Genomic DNA, 9,365 nt, shown 5'->3' with positions numbered 1-9,365 from the left:
CTGGGCCTGGTACCCAGGGACATGGCCCTTCCCCACCTCCCCTCTTCTGGAGACTCCAGAATTCCTGCTGTCATCAGTGGTTCCCTCACTTGCTCTCCCTGGCCAGAGAGATGAGGTAACAGAGAAGCTGTCAGAGTTGCCCAGTGCTGGGTCCTGGAGCTGTGAGGTCTGCTCCAGTCAGAACCCTTGGCTGAGCTGAAACAAGAATTAAAGATAAGAGAAAAGTCGTAAGTTACCATATTTCAAACGGGGAGTGTGAAATCCCAGTGACACCCAGAGAGCAGGCTGCGTGGCTGAGGTTTGTCCACGCCCCCTGGGAGATTTCACAGAGCCCGTGGGTGTAAGCATGTTTTTGTGAAATTAGGCCAGCACCAGCATCTCAGATCAAGATGGGATGCGCTCACGTTCTTAGGCCTTTTGTTCAAAAAGAGCTTGGACTTCCAGCAGATTTGGATTCTAAGTCTGGTGTTATCACTTACCAGCTCCAGGACCTTGGATATGGGTGTCACTTCCCCTCTCCAAGCCTCACTTTCTTTGTCCTTGGGGACGATCATGTCTGTTCTAAAGGGGATGGATATGATCTATGTTGTAGGAATGAACTGAGATAACACACATGAAGTGCCTTGTGTGATGTCTGGGAAAGAGCAGGGACACACAAATTGCTTTCTTCCCATGTCAGCTTTTACCTTGACCCCCATCTCTAATCGTATTGATGGGGCAACCACTGCTTGCTGGGAAGAGAGAGTGAGGGAGGTTTTCTGCCCCATGTCCATGTAACGCTGCTGTGATGGTAGAAGGGGTGGGCGTGGTTCCGCTCCGCCAGCCACTCCCAGTGGGGATGCCATTCACATGTAGGATGGGTGCCATTGACTCCACAACGGGCACCAGTGGCGAGGCGCGATGCAGGTGAGGTCAGTGCAGAGCGCAGACAACACCCCACAGTCCGAAAGAATGACCTGGCCTAAGACCCTCCTCTAGGGCCCATCCCCAAACCTGATGGCCTCCTCACCCGATCTCCTAGCTCCAGTCTTGCACCTTGAATCTATCTTCCACACCGCCCCAGAGGGATCTTTGGGAAGCTCTAGACTGTTCATGTCACTCCTCTTCTTAAAACCTTCAGTGGATCCCTATTGTCTAGAACTGTGATTTTCAAATAATGGATTATGACCTTTAAAGGGTCATGAAGTCAATGTAGTCAGTTACAACCAGCATTAAAAAAAATTGAATAGATTAAATGTTAACCTCAATCACATGTAAGTATTGTTTTGCAAAACATGTATTTCAGATTGGTATTGTATTGTGTTGTGTTTTATTTTATTTAGCAGGCAAGTAGGCAGGATCTGGCCAACTCCTGCTTGCTTTCTTTTTTTCCTTTTCTTTTCTTTTGTCCCCTTGCTGGAGGCACTGGGGATTGAACTCAGGACCTCATGCATAGTAAGCATATGCTCTACCACTGAGCTATACCCCTCCCCCGCCAACTTCAGATACCATCCACTCCATTTCAGGTTGTTATAAATGTAAGCATGTATTCTGAGAGGCTCTGTTGAGCCCCACATATTTGACATGTGTTTAGGAGAGTTTTGGCATATATAATTTTTAACAACTTTGCATTGAGATATAACATATATTTAGTAAAGTGCCAGGTTGTGAGTGTGCAGCTTGATGGATGTTTATATATGTGTACTCTCTTTTAGCCACCACCTAGATCGAGATATAAAACATATCTCGTACCCAGAAAGCTCCGTCCTGCCCCTTCCCGGTGAAGACTGCTCCCCCGCCCCTCCCCCTGCTCCTCCTTGCAAGGCACCACCATTCTGACTGCTCTAGCTTCAATTAGTTCTGCCCATTCTTGAGTTGAATGGAATCAAAGAGTATGTACCATTTTGGGGTTTGGCTTCTTTAGCTCAGTAGTATGTCTGAGATACATTCATGAAGTTGCATGGACCTGTGGTGTGTCCATTCTCATTTTTGTATTCCATTGTATGAGTACACTGCAGTTTAGTTATTTAATTCTCCTGTTGATGGACATTTAAGCTAGTTCTAGTTTTTGGCTATTATGCAAAGCTCCTGTGAATATTCTTGTGCATGTCTTTTTGTGCTCATAGCCACTCATTTCTTTGGGCCATGCTACCAGGAGTAAAATTTCTGGGTCACAGGGTAGACGTATGACAACTGTTTAAACTGCCAAACTGTTTCCCAGAGTAGTTACATTTGAGATTCATATGTACATATGTCTACATCTATATATATATGATGTATATATGTATGTACATATGGTCCAGATTGCCATGTGAAATGATTTTATTATTGTTACGGAAACTACAGGCCAGCCAAGAAACAAGCATCACTCGGAGGGTTGGAGTACTCAGATGTATTACGCCGGCGGGCTCAGAGGGGCTTCTGCTCCGAAGCTCTGAGCGCCTCCAAGACGTGCTCATGAGGTTTTTACAGGGTAAAGTACAAGCTTGGGGTATTCGGCCAATAGGCATGGAACAGCTTTAGCAGCATCATTATCACAAAAGTGGAGGCAGGGAGGCAGCAAACCAACATTCCAAAGCCAGGTATATCTCTTTGAAAATCCAGCTGGCTAGCAAAAAACATGAACAGCAAACCAACACTAATTAACTTAGATTTACGAGTTAGTCCAGCAGAACTCAGATCAGTATTCCGATACTTAGATTTGTGAGTTATCTTGTTAGACCAGCCCAGCCTCTCCTTCACATTCCTAGACTTGTGAGTTATATCTTGTTAGACCAGCCCGGCTTTTCCTTCACATTATCATGACTGTTAGTGAAAAAACACATTGAAAACTACTCATTAGCAGAAAAAGTCATATTCCTTAGCATGGCTCACAAGGCAGGGTATGATCTGCTTCTTTCTATTTCTGCTGCCTCGTTTTCCACCTGCTCTTCCAGTCTCTTCAGTTGCCTGAAAGATCTTTCCCCCTTTTTTGTTTGTGGACTCCTACCTGTCCCTGAATATTCATTTCAAATTTTAGTTTTCCCAGGAAAGCTTCTCTGATCACCCCCTTTCTCCTCTCCCTTTTTGCCCCTTTGTAACCTGTCCATCCCACCGTCATAATGTTTAGTGCCTTGTATTCTGTATCCTACCAAACTATTTCGTCATACATGAGCTCCTTGAGGGAAAAACTGTGATCCACCTTTAGAGTCCATGGTGAACATTTGTTCTTTGCCTTCCTTCCTCTGCTGTCTCTTAGTAACAGCCTCTAATTTTAATCCAGGGAGTCCAGGTAGCTCAGATGTGATCGCAGTCACCTAGTACCAAAGATGTGCTTGGGACTGTGGTCTTGGTCCCTCAGCATATCCTGTATCCTTGCCATAGAGCTTGGTTGCCTAGCTTGTTGGAAGGAGCTTTGAGGGTGGGGTGGGGGCGTGGATCACATTGTCTATGTCTTCTCCATCCCCTGCTCACCCTGTGGTCGCTAGCCCATTATTTACTAGGCACTGTGCTAAGTGCTTTATGTTTACAATTTTACGCAGTTTTCCACGAGCACAGCAAGGGACAGACACCTTCCGCAGATTCACATAGAATTCACATGCACAGAGAATGTAGGTTCGACCCTGGAGAAAGGGAGGCTGAACTGAACAAGGTTAAGTTTTTGCTGTGCAGCAGGATGGGGGCTCGAAACAGAAATTCAGTTCAACTGAAGGCAACGCACATTTTTAGCACTTCTGAGTAGGTAAGCGGAGACTCCTAAATTAAAAAAAAATTTTTTCCCCTCATTGTGCTTCATTCCACTTTACTTCATTTCAAGTCCTTAAAATAGGTAGGGCCTCTCTCTTTAAAAACATCTATCAGAGAAAAGCACCCGTGAGGGGAGAGCTTTCTAGCTTTAGGGGGACAACCAGCTGCTGCAGAGGTGCAATTTCTCAGCTGAAGCTCCTTGGGAAAATGCCCAGGCATGCAGCCTGAGGTTTTGCGCTGGGAAGGGAAGGGTTAACCTAGACGTGGCCCCCCTGCCCTGGAGGCTGGCTCTTGTGAAAGCTCCACTTCTGTGGCAGGGCTTCCTCCCTCCTCCTCCTCCCCCTCCTTTTTTCCCTTTCCCTCTTAAAATTTTTTAAAAATTGAGGTGAAATTCACAGAGCATAAAATTAACCACTTGCGCGTCCTTTAGTACATTCACACTGTTGTGCACGCGTCACTTCTGTCTAGTTCCAAAACATGTTCATCACCCTCCAAAGGAACTCCTTAAGTATTAAGTAGTCACTCCCCTTTCCTTCTCCCCCAAGACCCTGGCAACCACCAATCTGCTTTCTGTCTCTGGCTGAACCTAGTCTGCACATTTGATATAAAAGGAATCATACAATATGTGACCTTTGGTGTCTGGCTTCTTTCCTCATCCCTTGTGTATCTTTCAGACCCTTCTCTCCCCCTGAAGCTTTGGGGCCCACCAGAGCTGTCCTCTAAGCATTTCCAAACTCCGTTTTTTCAGGACTCAGGCCAGAGAAAGAAAGGAAGGAAGGTCAGAGGGACTGGTGGTGGGAATTAAATCAGTTTAGGAAAAAAAAAAACCCAGTAGTTTCTGATCAGGTCTCAGCAGCTGAATTTGTTTTGGAGGCTAATTATCTCAGGCCACGAGGTTTTAAGAACCAGGGCTGGGTGCTGGCGAGCAGAGGAGCTGCTTGGGGTCTGGCCAGGGGGGATGCGGCTGGTTGTGGGCCCCTCCCCAGAACCTAAGCTCCTGGCAAGTGGCAGGTGGAGCTCGCCCTGACCCTTCCCTGGGTGGAGAGTCCCCGAGGGTCCCGTGGCCCGGCCTTTGCAGGATTTGGTTCTGTAGAGTGTCAGTGAAGGGGCCAGCAGGGCAGGAGAGCCAGGAACATGGGGCCTTTGGGTGGGGCGGGCTGCCTGCAGCTCTGTCTGCTATGCTGCCCCCACTGCACGCAGGCCGAGTGCGGGAGCCCCCTCCTTCCACTCTCCAGGCGGCGGAGGCGTGGAGGCAGCCCTTCCCGCTGCAGCCTGACAGCTATGATGGGGGCAGAGCGACCTCCTGTCTATAAGATGGGGTAAGGCACCTGGGCGGCGGCCTCCCGTTTACTCCCTGCGCTGCCCTCCCTGGAGGTCCACCCTCTACCCACCCAGCCCTGAGCACCCCTAATTCCAGCCTTCATTGGCTGCTGGCCCCCCGCCAGCCAGTCTGTCTGACCCTGGCCCCTCTCTTGTTAGGGGGTTGCCCAGAGTCCGTTTCTGCACCTGCTTTCTTTACCTGTGAAATGGGAATAAAGATGCCATCCTACAGAAAAAAGAAAAAAAAAAAAAAAAAAAAAGAAAAAGACCACGGCTGGGACTTGTGTTCCCCGCCGTGTGGGAGACAGGCTTGCCCTGGCTTCTGACTTGAAACAGATGCTCTGTGCCCGTGAAGGAGAGTTGAGTTTTGAAAAAAAAAAAAAAAAAAAATGCAGCCCGATGTCGACTATGGTGTGGCTGGATTTTCATAAAGCTGTACTTATAATCAGGCAGAAAAGTGTGGGAAAACAGCTATAGATCAAGTTGCCCCCTTAATTCCAAGTGGCTACACCTGGCCCGGAGGCCCGGCGACGCTGAGGAGACATGAGTGATCAACTTGCCCGCCAGGTCTGGAACTTCTCTGATTAATATTCTGGCAGGGTTTTGAAACTCTACATGCAGGAAATTGTAGGGGGAGGACCCTGGAGGTGGCTTCTAACTGTGTGTTTGGTTAAAGAGCTGGCTGGTGACGCACTGCTGGCTCTCTGGTTTTGTTACCTAACAAAATCCGTGTGCCCGATGTACTGTGAGGCCAAACAAACGGAAAAGTCGGAGTTCGGAGCAGAGAAAGGTTTATTGCAGGGCCAAGCAGGGAGGAAGAACAGCTCATGCTTGAGAAACTCAACCTCTCTGATGGTTTTTTGGGGAAAAGTATTTATAGGCGAAATTTGGGGTGAGGGCTGCAGGATGTGTGACTTTCTTTTGATTGGTTGATGGGGAAGTAACAGGACGTTGCTCCAGGAATCTTGTGCTCAGCCTGAAGTTGCCATCCTCCACCTGGGTGGGGGCCTCAGTTTCTGCGGGAGAACTCAAAGGTATTCCTGTCTGTTCCTTGAGGAGGAACCAGGAGCCTGCCCCAAGGCTGTGCTATTGTTTCTTGACTGTTTCTCCCTTCTCTCTGCATCCCCTCCCTTCTCTGATTAGCAGCTGTTAGAATCTGCCCTTTGGAACCCAGGGAAGGTCAAAGAGGCTGAATGAAGTCTATTTCCTACAACAAGAAGTGGGGGGGGCCCCCCGGGGTCCTGCTGTTTCAGTTTCTCTGGCTTCAGTGGTTTTTCTGTGGTGCAAAATGCCCACCTTCTTCTGTTCCCTGCGAGGGAGAAAAACAGGTTGGAAATACAAAATTTGCTTTAAGCAGACTTCTGGGTTTTTCTTCATGTAGGATGAGCTTATTTATCTTGATCTGTGTAGATCTGTCTGTGAGTCCAAACTTGTTCTGCTCGTCGCATGACAGGCCAGTAAATTGGGAGACGAGGTGTCGGGGCAAGGAATAGCGACTTTATTCGGAAAGCCGGCAGACTGAGAGGATGGCAGACTAATGTCTTGGAGAACCATCCTGCTCTAGTCAAAATACAGGCTCATTTTATACAAAAAAATAAGGGAGGGGGTGTGGTTGGTTGTTGTAATCTTCTTGCTGCAGGCATTCCTTGTTCTTACAGCCATTCCCGTGGTCTAGGTCATGGTGTCCCTGTAAAGCTCCAGCAAAACAAAGGTTATTCTCTACTACATGTCCACCGCTGTATGGTCTGTGGTCTCTGAAAGTCACACAGTGCCCATGTCTCTCCTCCCTCTAACATCATTAGATGTCATGCGAAACTGTATGACCTTGGGTAAATCATTTCCCTTTAAAAAGCCTCAGCTATATATGAAGGCATTAGATTATGTAGTGGGTTGAACAGGATTCCAGAGTTCATGTCCATTCAGAACCCCAGAATGTGACTTTATTTGGAATTGGGGTCTTTGCAGGTGTAATTAAGGTAAAGATTGTGTTGACTGAAAACCTGCACAATGTAAGAGCAGTGAATTTCAGGTTTTCAGGACCTTACTGAGAACTGTAGCCCAGGAGACCGCCTCTCGGATAGTTCTAAGGAACTACTCCAAAGAGATAATGGAAGAGCTAGGATATATAATTTTTTTTTTTTTTTTTGGTGGGAAAAACATGTACTCAAGCATAAAAAGATTTGTGCTCATCACAGAGAACAGATATCTCAGATTAATGATTTTAATGCTTTTTATGTTTGGGAAGATGCAAAAATCTGGGGTCATTGAAATTTTTTTCCCTCGATATGCATCTTAACTCTCTAAAGGTCTGTGTATTCAAAGCACAGAATGCTTCCTGTTTGTCTCCAACCTGAATTCCCCACAGGGTATGCTGTGGGTGGGCAGCTGCAGTGGGTTGCAATTTAATCCTGATAGAATTAGATGGGTGGCAACATTCTTTGTTTTACAATTGAGATGAGTTCTTACTGGATTAGGATGGGTTCTAAATCCAAGGAGAGTGTCCTTAGACAAAAAATGACAGACACAGGTCACGTGAAGATAATGCAGGCAGAGATTGGAGTGAAACATCTACAAGCCAAGAACTGCCAGCAAACCTCAGACGCTAAGAGCGGATCGGGGAGTTTGTCACACAGCCTCCAATAGAAATCAGTTTTGCTGATACATTGATTCTGCATTTCTGGTTTCCTGAACTGTGAGAAAATAGATTTGTTGTTTTGAAATGTTGTGGCTTGGTGTTACACCCGGGCAAGAGACCAAGCAGCACTCAGAGAGTTGGAGAACTCAGGTTTATTACACCAGGGGGCCCAGAGGAGTTAACACTTCAAGCTCTGGACCCCGTCTGTAGGTTTACACAGGCCTTTTATAAGCTGCCAGTTTTATACTTTGCAACATCATATGCAAATAAAGTACAACAGAAGCTGACCAACCAGGAACAAGCTTTGTAGAAATAGGCCAATCAGGAGTGAGCTCCATGCAAATAAAGTACTACAAATGGACCAATCAGAAGTGAGAGTAATAACCAATCAGGAATGAAGGAAATAACCAATCAGAAGTGACCTCAGGGAACCAATAGAATTCTAGGTGTAAGCCACTTTAGAGGCAAAAAGTGAGATAGAGCCTCTGGGCCAGGGAACCGTATGGTGCTAAGAGGAGAGCAGCGGCCCTGCCTAGGGGTCCCGCCTCAAAGCCAGTTTGTGGTACTTTGTTATAGTAACCCCAGAGAACTACAGATTACTTACCATTTCTGGGATTAATCTGTATCTTTGTGGTGCTTGTAGTTTTTACAAAGTTTACTCACAGAATCATTTCTCATGGTTAAGTTCTTGCCAAGTGTGATACTGTGATTTATAATAAATATTTGGTCTTCCCTGTTTCTGGCACGGAGCTCCTAAAAACCTTGGAATTTCCTGTGATAAGAGCCATAACGGTGTATTTTGTTGTGTTAATGAGGTGACTTTTGGAAAGCACCTAAGGATTGGGGGCCGGTTGCCAGTGGAGCCTGTCAACCACGTGATTAGAGGGTTGGAACTTTCAGTCCCACCCCTTAACTTGGGACTGGAGATTGAGTTGACTCACCAGTGGCCAATGACTTAATCAGTCACACTGCTATAATGAAGCCTTTACAGAAACCCAGAAAGACTGGGTTCAGAGAGCTTTCTGACTGATGAGCTTGGAGACAGCTGGGAAGCTCCGCCCCCTTTCCCCATACCTTGCCCTGTGTTTCGCTTCCATCTGGCTGTTCTGAGTTACATCTTTTCATAATAAACTGGTACTCCAGCAAGTAAAATGTATCTCTGAGTTCTGCGAGCCCCTCTAGCAAATTAATTAAACCCAAAGAGGGGGTCATCAGAACCTCCAATCTATAGCTTATCAATCAGAAGTACACATAGCAACCTGGACTTACAGCTGGCTTCTGAGATTGATGGGGGAGCTGTCCTGAAGGACTAAACCTTTAACCTGTGGAATCTGATGCTCTCTCTGGGTAGACAGTGTCAGAACTGAGTTAAATTGTAGGACACCCAGCTGGTGTCTGAGAATTGCTTGGTGGTGTATGGGAAATGTTCCTCTACCCTTGGAAATTGGGTTAATGCAGGATCATTTAACCAGGTAACTTTTCTGGACTGCAGGTGGATTTTATCAACCTTTTCCCTTTTATTTTTGGCGGCTGCTCAGAGAGATAACGTATTTACCCAAGTGGCCTACCAAGTCAGTGGCAGCCCTAGGACTCCAGTTCACATGCTTTTCTCTCTAGTGCAGGAGTGGGTAGAGGATATGGGTAATAATACTGCAGTGGCCCCATCAGCTGAAAAGCTGAGTCCATGAGGATGTATATGAGGAAA

At 46.6% G+C, this 9,365-nt stretch overlaps 1 non-coding gene across 1 annotated transcript; it reads right to left on the bottom strand.

Annotated features, from left to right (window-relative positions):
- Positions 1 to 1,396: 1,396 nt before the first annotated feature.
- TRNAS-ACU lies at positions 1,397 to 1,468 on the bottom strand. The gene has a single exon. It is a non-coding gene; the product is annotated as a tRNA-Ser (tRNA).
- Between the last annotated feature and the right edge of the window lie 7,897 nt (positions 1,469 to 9,365).

This window comes from Camelus ferus, chromosome 22, assembly GCF_009834535.1.
Source record: "Camelus ferus isolate YT-003-E chromosome 22, BCGSAC_Cfer_1.0, whole genome shotgun sequence".
Taxonomy (NCBI): domain Eukaryota; kingdom Metazoa; phylum Chordata; class Mammalia; order Artiodactyla; family Camelidae; genus Camelus; species Camelus ferus.
This window is presented reverse-complemented; position numbering and strand designations above follow the sequence as displayed.